General features: G+C 39.6%; 1 protein-coding gene and 1 non-coding gene across 2 annotated transcripts in view; one reads left to right on the top strand and one right to left on the bottom strand.

Annotated features, from left to right (window-relative positions):
- The window catches only part of SH3GL2 (SH3 domain containing GRB2 like 2, endophilin A1), a 200,464-nt gene that overhangs the window by 62,057 nt on the left and 117,461 nt on the right, over positions 1–20,946 (bottom strand). The gene's annotated exons all lie outside the window — the stretch shown is intronic.
- On the top strand, positions 11,131–11,246 carry LOC112065812 (U5 spliceosomal RNA). Its single transcript, XR_002892245.1, has one exon. It is a non-coding gene; the product is annotated as a U5 spliceosomal RNA (small nuclear RNA).

Here is a 20,946-nt window from a genome sequence, read left to right as displayed (position 1 = left end):
CACCAGATCCACCATCTTATACAGAAAAATCACTGACCTGCTAATAGAGGGATTCAATTGGGTACACAGAATAACAACACAAAACTCAGAAAGATGGATCCCTGTCTGAGATATCAAGTTTGGCCTCTCCCGTTGCGGAGCACAGGCCCCGGACACGCAGGCTCAGCGGCCGCAGCTCATGGGCCCAGCCGCTCCGCGGCATGTGGGATCCTCCCGGACCGGGGCACGAACCTGTGTCCCCTGCATCGGCAGGCGGACTCTCAACCACTGTGCCGCCAGGGAAGTCCCTGAGATATCAAGTTTGATAACTCATACATACAGAAATTCCATCATCTGAACCAAAAATGTTAAAAGCACCTTAGTGACAAGGCAGATACAGATACAGATTTCATTTATAATCTGGGCAGAGTTTCCTGAATGCTAAGCATCTCGTCACCACCTAAGAAGACTAAGCCCTGACAGATGCACCACTCTGCTTCTACCTCAAGCTTCAAGGTCTGCCGCCTGCTCTGCAGCCGACTCTGGAGATTCACACCTGGTAGGCTCAGGCTGAAGTCAGAGAAGGAGAAGTGGAGGAGGCTCCCCTCCCCAACAATCATACAAATTCCTGGTTTGCTTTTAACCCATTATTTCTAGTATTAGAACTTTGAGTGTCCTCTGCCCCTGCAGGGTATACTTCACAGGCAAGCCTGCTGCAACAGCTGGAGCATGTGTTCAGAGTAATGTCACTGCATCCCACATCATCTAAGAGTTAATTTGACTCCTTCTTTCCCAATATGCTTTTAAGGTGTGGAAAGAAACTACTCACTTCACTGTCCCATTTCCTATTGCCTCGGTCAATTCTGTACCAATAGTCATATTTCACACAGACACTCACACACACAGAAACACTTATATAAACACACACACATATGTGGGAAGTATTTGGCATTTCTCCAGGCTTAGAGTTGCTCAAAGTTATACATCAAATTGGGGACAGGGTCTAAATACAATTCCAGCACTCCAAACTGGCACTACTGGCTTCCTTTCCTTTCAAGTTTCTGTCCAGTGCTTTTCAACCAACCATGTGGGAGACTTGCTCTTGAATGAGTTGCCAGATTGCATAGCTCTGATAAAAATTTGTTAAAAAAATAAACTATGGGGGGCTTCCCTGGTGGCGCAGTGGTTGAGAGTCCGCCTGCCGATGCAGGGGACACGGGTTCGTGCCCCGGTCCAGGAGGATCCCGCATGCCGCGGAGCGGCTGGGCCCGTGAGCCATGGCCGCTGAGCCTGTGCGTCCGGAGCTTGTGCTCCACAACGGGAGAGGCCACAACAGTGAGAGGCCCGCGTACCGCCAAAAAAAAAAAAAAACTATGGAAAGGACACAGGAAAGGATACTGTCTTTTTAATTCTTCTCAGGCTTACTGATGTGCTAATGTCAGCTATGGAGTGGCGGACACAGGGACCCTGAGGAGGCTGTCCTCTTATTTGTTTAATTGGAACATGAGAGAAGAGATGGAGGAATATTTGGAAGGGACTGACTTTTAAGAAGAGGCTGGGCATCCCTTTTCATGACAGGGGAAAGTGAAGCCAAATATGTACCAAGAAGACACTTCCTAAAGTCACTTCCCTAAAGCTCTGGGGTGTAGGGAAAAGAAAAATGAATTAAAAATTTTAACAACTTTAGTGCTATATAATTTGCATGCCACAAAATTCACTCATTTAAAATATATAATGCAATGACTTTTAGTATATTTACAGAGCTGTGTGATCATCACCATAATCTAATTTTTGAACAGTTTCATCACACCAGAAAGAAACCTGGTACACATTAGCAGTCAGCCCCAACTCCATTCAAGGCCCCACCCCCTGGCAGCCACTAATCTACTTTCTGTCTCTATGGAAATACCTGTTTTGGATATTTCATATAAACGGAATTATATAATGACGTGGCCTTTTGTTTCTAGCTTCTTTCAGTTAGCATCACGTTTTCAAGGTTCATCCATGTGTGGCAGGTATTAGCACCTCCTTCCTTTTATGGTTGCATAATATTTCATTGTATGAATATACCATATTTTCTTTGTCCATCCATAAGGTGATAGACATTTTGTGTTATTTTCTAGGTTGATAACCTTGGGAAAATCATTTTACCTCTCAAGTTTTCTGACATGTGGATAATTCAAAGCCACCTCACAGGACAGTTATGAAGATTATATAAGATAACTGAGTAGGTGCTTTGTTGACTGTAAAGCACTTCACCAATGCAAAGGATTAGTGTCACTACTCTATAAGTACCACCACGTGACTTTGTTACCTACAAGTAACACGGTGACATCACAGACATGGCGACTGTAAGGTGGAGACTTCCAAAATATGTCTACCCAGGACTAACTTGTGGTAGAAGGAAGACACAGACACTTCCCAAAATCCAGGCCAAATAAAGGCTTGAGGGCCATTAATACATACGGCATCGACCCAGATGAGGATCTTTAAAGAGCAAAATGGTGTTCCTGCGGGCACTCGTTACCAGTTAAAGATGAACTGGAGATTTACATTTCAGAATGCAATGCTATACTGAGAATCCATTTTTCAGAAGTGACCTCTTAAGTTTTCTTATCAAATCAACTCACGTAACCAGAGTTCTGTGTTATATCGGTTCATGGAGTTAGCAAGTAGAGGTTAAGCAGGAGAATGTGAGAGGAAAGTGAATACATTCATGAGGGCATGCAGTATGGTTTTTTCTTTGGGGGGTTTGGGGTTTTTCTGGCAAAGTGAGGGGTTCCAATTCTACTTTGAGGTGACGTTGCAGGAAGGAGGGAGTCTGGTCACCCCTCAGAATAGAAGCACTGCAGGAGTAAAATTGTGTTTTTGTTGGGACTACATCGTCCCATGGGTACCTGTGTGTGCTGGAGGGTAGGGAGAGGAGCAGGGAAGGGGAGCATTGAGCATGTGGGGATGAAATAAACAGATATGTTATGGTCAGACAGCCAGGTCATACCAGAGATAGGACTGAAACCCAGGTCCCTTGATTCCCATACTCAATAAAAATCCTGTTTTCCAGGAGACAGTCTATGTGGGTTAGCTGTGATCAATAGATACCAATCTGCAGCATCAGAGGGTAGTTTAATGTACCAAAGTTCTTTAAAAAATTTAACTTGCTTTCCATAACTGTCTATACTGCTAAAAATCATTGCTAAGCATTTTCTTGGTAACTAACAAGACTTGATTAATGTCAGTTAGGTTTTACTGTCCTTCAATAATAAATCTGTAACTCTCTTCCTGTGCCTATGTACCTACTGTGATCAAATCGTCACTAGGTCACTTGTACCTTCCCCTGTAGAGATGTCCAAATTCCTCTGTGCTCCCACAGCCCTGGTGACACTGAGCAAGATGCTGTAGGGCCTTCACAAAGACAGACTCCCCGACCCCTCGTATCCCCCACCTGCCTCTTATTTGTAGAAAAGCTTTAGTCTCCTAGGCTTTCCCCGAGTTCCAAAGAACAAATTTAATCAGAAAAGTGAGAAAATGCAGAAACAAAGGAAAACAGTCAAGCAAGACAAAATAATAATAGGTTAGTCAAGAAGCTTTAGTTCTTCCTCAGGGGCTATAGATAATATCCTTAGCCATATTCTTGAATTGTTTTGCAGATACTAAAACCTCCACCAGGTGGAAGAAGCTAACTACATGATGACCATGAGCATGTAGCCCCCAGACCAGCTGGAGCCTGAGGACTGATAAGGCTGATCCCTGCGACCTCACAGGGTTACCTCAGCACCCACCAATCAGAGAACTGTGCACGAGCTGATCACGTGCCCCATGACCCACTCCCTCACTCTGTTTTTAAAAACCCTTCCCTAAACGCCATTGAGGAATTCAGGTCTTTTGAGCATAAGCTGCCCAGTCTCCTTAGCTGGCCCGGCAATATACACTGTATTTCCTTCACCACAACCTGGTGTCAGCAGCTTGGCTTTGCTGCACATCAGGCGAGTGGACCCAAGTTTGGTTCGGTAACACTGGGTCAAACTCTATTCAGCACTTGTTAGGTTGTATTTTGTTCTATCATCATCTACTTGAATGCCTCTCCAACGTTTTAGAGTTCCTAGAAGGCAGTGATCTTGGTCTTGTTCATCTCTGTTTCCTAGTGCCCAGCGCTGCCCTGGCACAGGGTTGGCCTGCAATGTATGAGCAGATGAGCAGGCAGTGGATCAGTACACCAACCTATGCACTAATTTGGTCTGCTTATTTTTTTCCTATTTCAGTTACATTTGGTATCATTCCCCTGAACAATCATTGTACCTATCTTTTCTTCCTTCCCTCAAAATACCCCTCTACTGGTGGCAAAGTCTGATGGCAAAAAGTGGATATGGATACAGGATAATCAGCAGCAGCTCTGGACACATTCTCCAACAGTAGTACCTTAAACAGTTTTTAAAAAATTATTATTAAGATAATATGCTGGCAGGACTATTGATAAGAATACGATGAAAATAAGAAAGGAGAGTAAAAGGAAGAGTTGGCCTATTCCATACCCATTTAAAACACTGGTGATTAGACAGAAGTGGTGCCTTTTTTATATGCTTGTTGCCTACCACAACATCTCCACCACCACCACCATGTTAGATTCTGGCTACTTTCTAACCTCTACCATTCATTTGGAAAGTATTTACTGAACGCTGTTTATATGTCAGGCAAGGAAGAGACCAGGAGGAGGATGTGCAAAGGTCCCAGAGTATAATGGGTAAGCATGGCTCCTCCAAGAGCCCAGCATGAATGAAGATTAGAGAGGGAAGGAAAAGGCACCCAAGATGATGTTGGAGATGCTGGCAGGAGTCAGACACTGCAGGCCTTTTTGGGCCAAATGAAGGCCTTCATCCTAAGAGCAATGAGGGTAAAAGGAGAGGATTTATAATTTTAAAACCTCATGCTAGATATACTTAGCACAAAGCAGCTCAGTCAAATGAGAGCTTGGCATCACAAAAGGATGCTGCTTTAGGAAAAGGTTTCATCCCTGCTGGGAGGGCTACACAACATTTTGCTTTCATTTGCAAGACCACAGAATCGTGATTGTCACAAGTCTGGCATGCGCAAGAGAACATATGGCTTCTTTCTGAAAGAAGTCTTGCCTGCATCAAGTCCCAAATATGCTAATAAAAACATCCTGCTCTCTAAGGAGGCTTAGAGAACACAATTTTGTTGTTGTTGTTGTCCTTTTGTTTTGGTTTTGTTTCCCTTTTCTACACCCTGCATGAAAACCCACAGTGGGACTTAATTTTCTGGAACCTAAAAGAAATGTTCCCAATGAGTTATTTTATAGTTTCCTGTAAACTGTGTTTCTCTGGAGTGAATTACCTTCTACTCTTACATAATATTTCCTAACTTAGAGCATGCTCAACCTGTCATTTAGAGCTCAGGAGCATATCTTGAACACAGCAGAAGGTTTTCGATATCACTACTACTAGAGGAGAAAGTTATCCTGTGAAGTATTTTTTTAAAAAACGAAGGGGAAGTCTCTTTCAATTGAATTACTCTGGTGCTTATTCTCTACTATTTAAATATGGGTGCCTTTCTTTTATTCTCATAATGAATTATTTTCACTCAAAAAGGTATGATCAACATGTCAAGGCAGAAGTTGGATTTTAAGCACCATAAGAAACAGGTTCCCGTAGAAAAATTAAAAGAGGAAGACTATTTTCACATAGAAATCTGGCACATGATTTCAAACTCTAAAATGTAAATACCCATCTGTACACAACTCAGCTTTTAAAAAGCTCACTTTCTGGCCTATTTGTTATGGATACTTATGAATAAGTAAAATGTAAAAATATAATTAAAGCTCCTTTCATGCTCCCTGTGCCCCCCTCTGCTTCCGCCACCCCCACAGTACCACTCTCCTTCCCAATGGCAGTTTTGTTCTTTTACTGTCTATGTGTCTGTCTTAGTTTGGCGCTTCCCCAAACAGAGTCTGGGTCATGCATGAAGTGGCAGCAGTTTATTTGGATGGCGGTCCCAGCAAGCAGAATGAGGGACCAGGAAGAGTGGGGCAGAGAAAGGCAAGGCCCAGAAGAGTGTGTTCTGGAGCTGGTTACCACACTCCAGAATTGGGTGATGTGGCTTGCTCTTGCAGTGGTCCCTGTGAGGAACCATGTGGAACACACCTCAGTACCGTTCCTTGAATGAAGCTGGGGCAATCATCTGATTCATCTTTCCACTGGTTGAAGGCTGCCTCCTGATAGGTCAGGCAATACCCAGAAAAAGCTAAAATTCTAAGACATAGAAGAAACTCCTGGGGCAGAAAGGCTGGAGGAAGGATGCTGGAACTATCCACCAGGCTAGGCTGAGGGAATATGACTCTAGACACACAGAGCATATGTTTACCAGGGGTTAGCAAACTTTTTAGTAAAGTGGCAAGTAGAACTAGGTTAGGACTTGAGGGTCAGTGCTATAGACAGTGTTTTCATCCTCCCAAAATTCATGTTGAAATTTTAACTTCCAATGTGATGGTATTAGGAGGTGGGGCCCTTGGTAGGTTATTAGATCATAAGGGTGGAGTCCTTATGAATAAGATTAGTGTCCTTATAAAAGAGACCCCAGACAGCACCTTCTGCCATGTGGGGAAACAGTGAGAAGATGATAATCTATGAACTAGGAAGAGGATCCTCAACAGAAACCAAATCTTAGACTGCCAGCCTCCAGAACTATGATGAATAAATATCTGTTGTTTATAAATTACTCAGTCTATGGTATTTTGTTATAGCAGGCTGATAAGACAATCAGATACATTCTATGCCTCATACTTTTTTTTTTTTTTTAATTAAAGCACACTCTCCCTTTTATACAGTAAACTTTCTTTCAGAGCTCAAAGCTTCCCTTGGAGTGTCTATCTGACCTGCTATGGAGAAAAGCCATAGCTTGCTTGCTTTTTGTTTTTACAATAATTTGAAAATATAAACATCATTCTTAGCTAGTGAGTTGTTCTAACATAGGCCATGGGTCAGATTTGGCCCACAGATCATAGTATGCTGAAACCTGTGCTACAAAATCTGTAAACAGTGTAAAGATTTATTTTCTGTTTTTAGCATATATAAATGGTATCATACTGCACCCATCCTTCCATAACTTGTCACACATCAAACTTACAGATGTCGCCATAGGTAGAGGCAGACCATTCATCTGAACTGCTGTACAGCGTTTCTCTGTAAGACTACATAAAAATTTATTTTTTTAGTGATGTATACTTGGGTCGTTTTATGCTTTTCACTATTACAAACAGTACAGCAATAAGCATCCCTCTGTGAGTGTCTCCTGCTGCATGAGTAGGAGTTTTCTCTAGGATATGTGCCCTGAAGTGTAATTACTGTGTCATAAGGTACACATGATACATGAATCTTCAGTTTATTTCATTACTGCCACATTACTCTCCCAAACAGTTGTACCAATTTATAGCCCCCCCTTCAGGGTACCAAAATTTCCGTTTCTCCACATCTTCCTCAATATTTAGTTTTGTCAGACTTCTGAAGTTTTGCAAATATGATGGTTATGGATGTATATTACAATATTGCTTTCAATTTCCATATTCCTGATTACTAGAGAAGGTGAACATCCTTTCACACTAACTGATCTTCTGGGATACCTATTCTATGGGCTGCCTGTACATATCATGTGCCTATTTTTTTGTTGTTGTGGTTGCTACTGATGTTTGCTCTGCTATTGGCTTGTCTTTTCTTACTCATGTGCCATGTGGCAGTTCTTTATCCTCCTTTTATTTTGAAAGTCCTGGCTGGCTATGACTGGCCTAGGTCAGCAGAGTGTAGACCTACTTCCACACCCAGCAGAGCTCCCAAGTACTCAAAAGTCCCACTGTATACATCATCCACTCTGAGTAAAAATAAACACATCACTTGAAAAATATGGTATTCATCCACTCATTCATCCAGGGACATTTACTGAGTATTTCCTATGACATTAATGGTACTAGCAACCGAGACATAAAGATATAAGAAACCACAACCTAAGAAGCACATTCAACTACAAGGGATTAATCGCCAGATGAGCTAAATATCACTTAGCCTACAGCAAAGCCTTGAAAAAATCAGGAAAAGAAGGGGTGATGGAAGCTCTAATCTGGGTAGATTAGCCAAGAACAGAAAAGACAGCCAAGACAGCCAAGAACAGGGTTCTATCTCTCCCCAGCTCCTAGTCTAGGGCTACGGTTTCATCTGAGAGAGGCAGGCTAGGCTGCCAGTGTCTCCCATTCCTCCACTCCCAACCCTGCAATGCAGAAGCACAAATCTGGGCAGGTGCTGCTGAGAGGACTACATCCTCTTCCCCCACTCCTTTTCTACTTGCAGGGCAGGGCTTGGCCCCAGGAGCAACAGGCTGAGAACGCTAGGGCTCCAATCACCAAGTGAGCAATCCTAGCTCACTCATCAGGCAAAGATTCCATACTGAGAGAAGCAAGCTAAAAAACCATGCAGTGCCTGCTTGTAGAGAGGGGCTGTCACTCAGGGAGAAGTGGGCTACTGTTCCCATCCAAAGATCTGATGTAATGGCACAGAGGTTCTGCTCAGAAGAGGCAAGCCCTAATGACAGAGATCTCTTTGATGCTGCCTGAATCGACTGGTTTTATTTGGGACATAGCAGGGAGAAGTTCATGCCTAAGGACACTTTCAAAAACAATGGAGATTCCGGTGGCAAGCAAATAATTACATGTGCCTAGTAGCTTCATGATGTAAGTATTATGATATATCATACGTATTATAAAATGATGGATCAGCCATAAATTTAACAAAGCCTTAGAGACATCCAAGAAGAGTGCTCCTGGGATCACACTCATCCCTGAGGGTCCTAAAGAGTGAGAAGATATCCTAGGCTGTACCCACTCAGGAGTAACCAGAGTGGGACTTGCGGCAGTCATGAAAATTCCCCAAGTCATACATAGATCCATCAGCAAAATGTGGAAGCCTTACTGACTTAAAAGGCTTAAGCAAAACCTTTGACCAAAACACTGGCTAAATAATAAGCCACTCTAACCTATAAGGAAGTCAGGAAGTTGGGCTTAAAAATAAAATCATATTCATCCCTCATGGTCTGGAAGACTTTGTGCCTAGCTAGTGCTGCACCCTCCCTGGAGAGACTGGAGAGAAGACCTCTGAACTACTGGACCCTGGCTAAAAGTGGGTAGAAACTGTAAACTCCCTGAAGTGTGAAAGCAGTCTACAAACCACACATGCACATCTAAGTAGCTAGGGTGGCTTAAGCACAAACTGTGATCAATAAATGGTTTATAAAGTCCCACAGAAAACCCTTACGAATTCAGGCCAAAAATAAAAACAAGAAAAAAGAAACCTAAGCAAGAAAGTCATAGAGGACGTAATGTGGGGAAAAACAGACTTTACAGAATTAGTCCAGCCAAGTCACTAAACAGATAAATAAATGACCTACCAACAACTTCAACAAACTTCCTCCAAAAAGGAAGGGAAAAGGAGTGTCAGTATTCAGAGGTGCTACAATATTTTACCTAAAATGTGCAGTTGCAGTTTTCAACAAAAAAATTATAAAACACCCAAAAAACAGAAAAACACAAAACCCAGAAAAGTATGACCCATATACAGGAAAAAAAACAGGCAATAGAAACTTACAGGTGCCCAGAAGTTATATTTAACAAGACCTGAAAGCAGCCATTTTAAGTATATTCAGAGAACAAAAGGAAGCCATGCTTACAGAAGTGAAGGAAGGTATGATGACAACATCTTACCAAACAGAGAATATCAACAAAAAGACAGAAAATGCAACAAAGTAGCACATGGAAATTCTGGAGTTAAAAAGTACAGTAACTGAAATGAAGAATTCAGTAGAGTGGCTCCACAGATTTGAACTGGAAACTTATTAACAGATGAATAGAGACTATATAATCCAAAGAAAAGAAAGAAAAAAGAAGAAAAAAAATAAAAAGAGCTTCAGAAAGGTTGGACACCATTAACTGTAGAACATACACACACTGAAAGTATCAGAAGGAAAGGAGAGAGAACAGAACAGAAATATATTCAAAGAAATAATGGCTGAGAATGTTCCAAATTTGATTTTTAAAAAACATACTAATCTATATTTCTAAGAAGCTCCATGAACTCCAAGTAGGATGAATTCAAAGAGAACCACATCCAAACTCATCAAAATGTTGAAAGCCAAAGATATATTGTTGAAATCAACCAGAGGAAAACAACTTGTTCCACTGTGGAACATAAAGTTAACAGCTGACTTCTCATCAAAAACAATGGCGGGGCTTCCCTGGTGGAGCAGTGGTTGTGCGTCCGCCTGCCGATGCAGGGGAACCGGGTTCGCGCCCCGGTCTGGGAGGATCCCACATGCCGCGGAGCGGCTGGGCCCGTGAGCCATGGCCGCTGGGCCTGCGCGTCCGGAGCCTGTGCTCCGCAACGGGAGAGGCCGCAGCAGGGGGAGGCCCGCATACCACAAAAAACAAAAACAAAAACAAAAAAAAACAAACAAAAAAAAACAATGGCGGCCAGAGCACTTAAAGAAAAATCAGGAAAAGACATATAAGTTTTGACTGTGGGAGAGAGAAAGTCCCAGAAAATACATTTGGAAAGGGTCTTCGTAGGTAGCAGAAATCCTCCGGCAAAGAGCGGAAGAACGCAGAATTACCTCAGGAAGGTAGTGCTGAGAGAAAATATGAAGAGAATACTGATCTCAGGTGTTAAAAGATATTACCTAAAACCTACCTTTTCATTACAGTCAATTTTTTAAAAATCTCTCATCTACATGATTTGAAAGTTTATGAGAAGTTAACAACTCTTTCATCTCACAGATTGTTGAGATACATTTTTCAACCAGACGTGTCATCAAGGCATTTTGTATTTAAGTTGATGTATGAAATTCATATAGATTCATTTGTTAATATTCAGAAAGAAGTGACTAAATTATTAACTGCTTATAAGCATGTACCATGTGGGTGATAATAAAGGCAAAAGTTAGGTGAGATTAATTACACCACACAACCAGAGAATTTACTCATTCATATTTTTTAATTAAAAATTTAAGATTTCAATGTTTGTAAAAAATAAAAGTGGGCAGTCAGGAGAAACGCTAGAAGACTCCTCGAACACTGATTATTGATGCTACAAAAAAGTAAGAAATATACTCTGGTTTCTCTTCAGATCATATAAATCTTTCACTTTTTACTAAAGATTTCCCTGTAGAGGAACAATTCTGAGTCTTTCCCCAATTTTTTTAGGCCTTGCTCTCACAAGGCTTACAAGCATGTACAAAAAGCAGATGATGTTTTACTTTTCAAAAATATATCGTTGTTGGTAGTTTTCTTTATGTTAAAAAAAAAAGAAATATATAACGTGAGATTTTGAGGGTACATTATGAAAACTCTGGTACAGAAATAATGCAAATGAAATCCACAAAGACCATTTATTTATACCACAGCAGTAAGCTTGCTTCGTCTCTCAGAAAACGTTGCGGTGGGTTTTTTTTTTTTTTTGCTGCTTTCTGTGTATCTTAAATGTGCTTTTACTGTAGAGTACTGTTTATCTTTTACAGTTGAAGCAAATTTACTAATCAGGTACTGGTGATTTAGATAAAGACATCTGTGAAAGAAAGGGGTATGGGGCAGCATGAAGCTGAGATAATGAGCTAGCTCTAAGAACTCAGTAATTATATTTAGAGTGCCCTGGATACACCTACACCTACCACTTCCTACTGGAAGCCTAGTTGTTATAATCAGATTCAAACAGAAATTACTGACAGAAGAAAAAGGCTAATTTACAAAGACAATAAGTGGTGGTGGTAGCAGCCCTATCAGACCCTGAAGGGAAGTGGCCCAGAGGAGGCTAAATCCTGATGAGCCATTTGGTAACAGAAGGAACTTCTGTAACCCAACATTTTACAACACACTCAAAAGCCAAATAGTTAAATTATAACTATAAAATGAAACAAAACAGAAGTACTTCCAAAAGGAAATGAATGCTCATGATGGCATGGAGAAAATATTTTCTCTTGAATAATGGATATCAACTATATTCAATCAGTTCTTGTCCAGCTTAGGGAAGATAACAGTCACAGAACCTTTAATCAGTTTTCCTAAAAATCCTGAAGAATAGGTAGATTGTATTATCCAGGTTATATCACTAAGCTTAAAAGTAACCCACTCCAAGTCATGTAGCTACTAAACCAGGATCTACAGACATCTTAAGACTATACTGAAGATTCTTTGAGAATGGAACTATCTGACTCATCTTGTTGACTCCTCACGATATAAACTCCTGATAAAAAGGAGACCCTCAGAAATTAGTGGAGGCAAGAACAAATACAGAGCCAGAAAGAGGCAGGACAAGATTTACTGCCCTCATATCACAGGCGCACTTCGCCCCCAGTGTTACTCAATGCAGCGCCCACCTGTACTAGAATTATCCAGAAACTAATTTCAAGTACACTACAGCAGCTCTCCCCCTCTCCCAACACCCACCAGATAGCTAAATCCGAGTATTTGGAGGTAGGGTCGGGGACTCTGCATTTTTAAGTTCCCCAAGTGTAAGAAATGCTGCCATATTGTGGCAAACCCTAACCTCAGCATCGTGTCACATCAATATATAGTTCTTCCTCTTACTTACATTTATGATATGCTTGGCAAAGTAAAGAGATGTTTGAAAAATCACGATGAGAAGCTCAAACACCCTGTGAGGGAGACACAGAGTGACCTAGTGTTACAAAATGACGATATCTGAATTTTGCCACTGCTTTCTTCTGAAAGCTGTCTTCTGTTTCTCCATATGGAGAAAAGCTGAAGTATTACCATCACCATCTGGAGTTTTAAACAATAAAGCATCAGTAGAGATATACAGTGTCCCTAGCTTATAAGATCTGAATTCACTTAATAATTCGCTGAGTACAATTGTCTTTTACAAGCCCTGAACCCAAACAACCTGCAAGAGCAGGAGGAAAGATAAACTTAATGGCATGTTTCTAGCCCCCTGTGGGCACCATCACATATCCAAACTCATTAATTATGTGGAACTCAGAGGTTTCAAACAGAAGCTTCAAACTGAAAAGGTCAGAGGCATAACAGGCTTCAGAAAAAATAATGGGGACAGATCAGCTATTGGTACATCTCTGACTACCGCTAATAGTAATAATACCAAACACACTTATAGTCTTTTATAGTGTATAGACTATACTTCCAATATCTTAATTAATTTGATCTTCTCTAAAATCTTGTGAAGGGTCCAGCACACTTTGCACACTTCTATTAAGAGGGTTTTTTTTTTTTAATCTCTCTGCTGCATCATTTGACTTCTCTTCCCTGGTGAGTTTCTGGGAGGCAGAGACAATATATTCTCTTCTGTATCCTTAGCATCTAGCATGGTATCTCACTCACGAAGGCACTCACAGATGCAGGAATCCTTTTTGTAACTACATTCTAGAGATAAGACAATTGAGGTTCAGAGAGATCAAGATATTTATCCTGGAGAGATGCCCTGGGAAGAAAGCAGGCACTTGGCCCTCAAATGTAAGGGGGGCTATTGTGTGGAAAAGGTATTAGAGTAATTTTACATGACTTCAGTAGACAAATCTAGATGGAAGTTAGTGGGAGAAAGATTTTAGCTCATGTAAGTTAAGAAGCTTCTAACCATGAGAAACATCTAAATAGGAAATGTGTCCTTTAAAAAGGCGAGTTGCCCAACATGGGAGAGTATAGGAGAGACTGTACAGAAAGGGTTTTATGCATCAGCTGGAGGATCAGCCACATGACCTGTAGAGTCCCATCCAACCAGGAGACTCCATGAGTCTATCCCTTGAAAAAACTTACATAGATGGTCATTGGTAGAAAGGATGAGGCTCTCACAGCCTTATATCACTGTTCCCATTGCACCACAATGGATGCCTTTGAAAAACATTCATCTAACAGGTTCTAACAATTCAAAAAGCATCCTATCAGAAATGGGTGTTGAATTTTGTCAAAAGCTTTTTCTGCATCTACTGAGATGATCAGATAAAAACTCTCCAGAAAATGGGCATAGAGGGAACCTACCTCAACATAATAAAGGCCATATATGACAAACCCACAGCAAACATCATATTCAATGGTGAAAAATTGAAAGCATTTCCACTAAGAGCAGGAACAAGATGAGGATGTCCACTCTCGCCACTCTTATTCAACACACTTTTGGAAGTCCTAGCCGCGGCAATCAGAGAAGAAAAAGAAATAAAAGGAACACAAATCGGAAAAGAAGAAGTAAAACTGTCACTGTTTGCAGATGACATGATACTATACATAGAAAATCCTAAAGATGCCATCAGAAAACTACTATAACTAATCAATGAATTTGGTAAGGTTGCAGGATACCAAATTAATGCACAGAAATCTGTGGCATTCCTATACACTAACAATGAAAAATCAGAACGAGAAATCAAGGAAACAATCCCATTTACCACTGCAACAAAAAGAATAAAATACCTAGGAATAAACCTAAGTAGGCAAAAGACTTGTACTCAGAAAACTATAAAACACAGATGAAAGAAATCAAAGATGACACAAATATGGTATTGGCACAAAAACAGAAATATAGATCAATGGTACAGGACAGAAAGCCCAGAGGTAAACCCGCACACCTCTAATCAATGAATTTGGTAAGGTTGCAGGATACCAAATTAATGCACAGAAATCTGTGGCATTCCTATACACTAACAATGAAAAATCAGAACGAGAAATCAAGGAAACAATCCCATTTACCACTGCAACCAAAAGAATAAAATACCTAGGAATAAACCTAAAAAGGAGGCAAGAACATACAATGGAGAAAAGACAGCCTCTTCAATAAGCAGCACTGGGAAAACTGGACAGCTACATGGAAAAGAACGAAATACCCAAAGCAATCTACAGATTCAATGCAATCCCTATCAAACTATCACTGGTATTCTTCACAGAATTAGAAAAAAAAATTTACTATGGATTAAAGACCTAAATGTAAGACCAGACACTATAAAACTCTTAGAGGAAAACATAGGAAGAACACTCTTTGACATAAACCACAGTAAGGTCTTCTTTGACCCACCTCCTAGAGTAATGAAAATACAAACAAAAATAAACAGTTGGGACCTAACTCAACATAAAAGCTTTTGCACAGCAAAGGAAACCATAAACAAGACGAAAACACAACCCTCAGAATGCGATAGAGGAAAACATAGGCAGAACACTCTACGACATAAATCACAGCAAGATCCTTTTTGACCCACCTCCTAGAGAAATGGAAATAAAAACAAAAGGTAAACAAATGGGACTTAATGAAACTTAAAAGTTTTTGCACAGCAAAGGAAGCTATAAACAAGACGAAAAGACAACCCTCAAAATGGGAGAAAATATTTGCAAACGAATCAACAGACAGTGGATTAATCTCCAAAATATATAAACAGCTCATGCAGCTCAATATCAAGAAAACAAACAATCCAATCCAAAACTGGGTGGAAGACCTAAGTAGACATTTCACCAAAGAAGACATACAGATAGCCAAGAGGCACATGAAAAGATGCTCAACATCACTAATTATTAGAGAACTGCAAGTCAAAACTACAACGAGGTATCACCTCACACCAGTCAGAATGGCCATCATCAAAAAATCTACAAACAATAAATGCTAGAGAGGGTGTGGAGAAAAGGGAAACCCTTTTGCACCGTTGGTGGGAACATAAATTGATACAGCCACTAAGGAGAACAGTATGGGGTTTCCTTAAAAAATTAAAAATAGAACTACTGTATGATCCAGCAATCCCACTACTGGGCGTATACCCTGAGAAAACTGTAATTCAAAAAGACACATGTACCCCAATGTTCACTGCAGCACTATTTACAATAGCCAGGACATGGAAACAACCTAAATGTCCAATGAGAGATGAATGGATAAAGAAGATGGGGTACATATATACAACGGAATATTACTCAGCCATAAAAAGGAACGAAATTGGGTCATATGTAGAGATGTAGACGGACCTAGAGTCTGTCATACAGAGTGAAGTAATCCAGAAAAGAGAAAAACAAATATCAAATATTAACATATATATGTGGAATCTAGAAAAATGGTACAGATGAACGTATTTCTAGGGCAGGAATACAGACGTAGACGTAGATGTAGAGAATGGACATGTGGACACAGGGGGTAAGGGGAGGGTGGGACAAATTGGGAGAATTAGGTTTGACATTAATATACTATGATGTATAAAACAGATAGCTAGTGGGAACCTGCTGTATAGCACAGGGAGCTCAGCTCGGTGCTCTGTGATGACCTAGATGAGGGAGGGGAGGGGGGAGAGGGAGGTCCAAAAGGGAGGGGATATAGGCATACATATAGCTGATTCACTTCACTGTACAGCAGAAACGAATACAACATTGTAAAGCAATTTTACTCCAATTAAAAAAAAAAAAAAAAGTATCCTATCAGACTTAGTTCCAGAGCAAGATGGGTAAGAAAGACTGATTTATCCCCCTGCCTGAAATTAATGAACAAACCATATGATATGTATGTATGCCTGTGCACATGTGTGTGCATATGTGTGTACATGTGTATAAGAAACAACAGTTTTCAAAACTGGGTATCAGGAAATGAGACACTGATCCCTGACTGGCAGGATACAAATGAGATGGGCCCTACAACTGCCCCAATTTACTGCTTTGAGAGATTTTACAGGCCACAATGCAAGGAGGAAAAACACAGGTGAAGTCTCAGAGATTAGAGTCTGAGGAGAGCAAGGAGGCTAGAATTTGTAGGGCAGAGTACTGGAGTGGAGAGAGCTGCACAGCTGCACAGAGAGAGAACCATGGAGATCTGTAGAGAGTCCCCTTGACTATTCAGCAGAGAACTGATCAACACAAGCATGTAAGGAAACTAACCAAGACTGCTGAAAGAATCATCCAAGAAGATTAAAGGGAACAGCATTCAAGACTCACATGGAGAGAGGAACAGAGGATATTCCCATCAGAAATATTGGAAAACCATAACTGACTCAGCACTGAGTAGACTACTCAGAGTTCTTGCCTCAGGAGTGCGAAATAAGGTGCTGTAACACCTGCTCTGGTCCTCCCCAGCAAATCTTAAATCAAAGACTCAAAAGATGAAAACTGTTTCCAAGTCATTTAGCTGTGTCCCAGAACTCAGGTCCACAAGTTTTACAGAATATAAAAACAACCAATAAGATAAAATTCACAACATCTCACAACCAAAAATTATCAAAAATGGAAACAAACAAAAAAACCTATAATACAAAAAACCAACCAGTTAAATCTAACTCAGAATTGACGCATGATATAATTAATTGAGAGGAGCATTGAAACAATTGTAATTGTATTCCGTATGTTCCATAATAAACATTAGTTTCATATATAGAGATATAGATATAATGCTAATCAAACTCCCAGAGATGAAATCTACAATGTCTGAAATGAAAAACATACTGGATGACATTAACAGGAAATATTGCAGGAAATTGCTGAATTTAAAATACAGCAATAGAGACTACTCAAAAATGAAACAGAAAAATGAATCTAAAAAAGTAAATAAATGAGCACCAATGAGCTGGGTGACAACTTCAAGTGAGCTAATATAAGGATAACGAGTTTGTGGATGAGAGGACAGTGGTGGGGGGCAGAAAAAAGATTTGAAGAATGGTTGAGATTTTTCCAAACTTGAGGAAGCCACAAATCTGAGAAGCTCAAAAAGCTCTAAACATAAGAAATACGAAGAAAACCACACCAAAGCAAATCACAATCAAGTTGCTCAAAACCAATGATCAAGAAAAAAAATCTTGAGACTTCCCTGGTGGCGCAGTGGTTAAGAATCCGCCTGCCAATGCCGGGGACAGAAAAAAAATCTTGAGACTTCCCTGGTGGCGCAGTGGTTAAGAATCCGCCTGCCAATGCAGGGGACATGGGTTCGAGCCCTGGTCCAGAAAGATCCCACATGCCGCGGAGCAACTAAGCCTGTGCGCCACAACCACTGAGGCTGCGCTCTAGAGCCCATAAGCCACAGCAACTGAGCCCGTGTGCCACAACTACTGAAGCCTGCGCACTTAGAGCCCGTGCTCTGCAACAAGAGAAGCCACCACGAGAAGCCCGTGTACCACAACGAAGAGTAGCCCCTGCTCGCCGCAACTAGAGAAAGCCCGAGCACAGCAACGAAGACCCAACACAAGCAAAGATAAATAAATAAATAAATTTATTAAAAATAAATAAATAAATCTGTAAGTCTGTTTCTGTTTAAAAAAAGAAAGAAAGAAAAAATCTTAAGAGTGGGCCAGAGGAAAAAAGACATGCTACATACAGAGGATTAAAGGAATAAAGATTCTGGTTGACATCATAAACAATATAAAACAAACGAACAAAAAAAATGTGGAGCAACATCTTTAAAAGTACTAAAAGAAAAAAGTGTCAACCAAAAATTCTATATTCAGTGAAAACACCTTTCAAATGCAAAGGCAACATAAAGACATATTCAGAAATACGAAAACTAAAATAATCCACCACCACAAGAACCACACTAGAAGAAATGTTAAAAGAAGCTCTTCAGGGAAAAGATAAATGATACCAGATGGAAATCTAGATGTACACAAAAAATGAAGAGCACAGAAAATGCTACATGGTTAAATATATTATATATGTGTATACACACACACGCATATATAAATGTATGTACACATGGTTAAATAACATATTTTTATATACAAAGTTAAAAGTAAATATCAATGAAATAAAAAGCAGAAAAACAATAGAGAAAAATCAATAAAACAAAAAAAAGGTTCTTTGAGAAGATCAATAAAACTGGTAACCCTCTAGGCAGGTTAATCAGGAAAAAAGAAAGAGAACACGAATTACCAATATTAGGAATGAGAGAGGTGATATCACTACATATTCTACAAATTTTAAAGGACTAATAAGTGACGTTTATCCCAGGAATATAGGGCTAGATTAACATTCCAAAAATCAATCACCATTTAAGGTAAAAAGGGAAGATAATATAATCATCTCAATAGATGCAGAAAATGCATTTGACAAAACCCAACATCTAAAAACCCTCAGCCAACTAGGAGTGGAAAGGAACGCCCTCAAATTTAAAACATCATGTACAGGTAAGATCATACTTAATGATCAATAAAACGAAGTCATTCTTCCCATGATCAGGAACAAAGCAAGAATATTCACAAGGATGTTCATGCTTAACATTTCTATTCAACACTGTAATGAAGGTTCTAGCCACTGAGATATTTATTATTATATAATAAAACGAGAAAGAGAAGAAAAAGAATTCAAGTTAAGACGGAAGAAAACAGATAACACAATTTTCTGTGTAGAAACTGCAATGTAATCTACCAAAAAAGCTACTAGAACTAATAAGTGAGTTTAGCAAGGTTGTAGGATCTAAGGTCAACCTACAAAAATCAGCTGTATTTCTATATACTAACCATGAATGAAAATACCATTTAAGATGGCATCAAAAACGTAAAACATTTGGGGATGAATCTGACAAAAGAAACAATACCTGTACAGTGGAAACTATGTCATTGCTGAGAATTTTTAAAAGACCTAAATAAATGGAGACCTAAATAAATACTTTGTTCATAGGTCAGAAGACTCAATATTGTTAAGATCTCTATCACCCCAAATTGACCTACAGACTCAATGCAATCTCAATCAAAATTCTAACAATCTTTTGTGTATGTGTAGAAATTGACAAGCAGATTCTAAAATCCAAATGGAAATATGAAGAACACAGAGAAAAAGAAGAACAGAGTTGAAGGGCTTACACTATCTGATTTCAAGATTTATTATAAAGCTACAGTAATCAAGGCAGTATGGTACTGGCATCAAATAGACAAAGAGATTAGCGTAACAGAATAGAGAGTCCAGAAATTAATAAAGATATACAGGACAACACATTGTTTTAAACAGAGGTGGAGAGACAATTCAGTGAAGAAAGAATAGTTTTCAACCAATGGTGCTATCACAATTGTATATCCATGCACAAAAACCAACAAAAAAACTTCAATCCATATCTTCCGCCATATGCAAAAATTAACTCGAACTGTTCATAGATCTAACTCTAATACCTACAACAATAAAACTTCTAAAACTAAACATAAGACAAAATCTTTGTAATACTGGATTAGGTAATGATTTTTTTAGATACGACATCAAAAGCACAAATTTTATAAGAAAAAAATGATGAATTAGATCTTCAAAATTAAAATCTGCTGTTGTTCCAAAGACAGTGCTAGGAAAATGAGAAGTCAAGCCATAGACAGAGACAAAATATTTACAAAGCATATATCTGATAAAGGACTTGTATCCATATATAAAACAGAACTGAACAAGAAAACGAACAACCCAATAAATGGGCAAAAGATGTGAAAATACACATCATCAAAGAAAATACAGGAATGGCAAATAAACACACTAAAAGACACTTAGCATCATTAGTCATTAGGGAAATACAAATTAAAACCACAATTAAATACCACTGTATACCTATTAGAGTGGCTAAAATTAAAAAGCCTGCCATACCAAGTGCTGGTGAGGATGTGGAGGAACAGAAGCTCTCATATACTGCCGCTAGGATGTAAAATGGAACAACCACTTTGTAATTTGGTTTGGGAGTTTCCTGAAAACCTAAGTATAAAACTTCTATATGATGCAGCCATTCCACTCCTTGACTTACCCAAGAGAAAAGAAAGCATATCTCTGTCCATAGAAAAACGTATAGACGAATATTCACAGAAGCTTTATTTGTAATACCCCCAAACTGGAAGCACTCCAAATATCCATCAACAGGTGCCTGTGTATAAACAAACTGTGGTATATTCATACAATGGAATACTATTTGGCAGTATAAAGGAATGAACTATTCATATGTAAATATGGATGAATCCCAATAATAATGATGATTAAAATAAGTCAGATGACAA

This window comes from Physeter macrocephalus, chromosome 9 (assembly GCF_002837175.3).
Source record: "Physeter macrocephalus isolate SW-GA chromosome 9, ASM283717v5, whole genome shotgun sequence".
Classification (NCBI taxonomy): Eukaryota; Metazoa; Chordata; class Mammalia; order Artiodactyla; family Physeteridae; genus Physeter; species Physeter macrocephalus.
The sequence above is the reverse complement of the archived record's forward strand: the minus strand, read 5'-3'. Positions and strand labels throughout refer to the sequence as shown.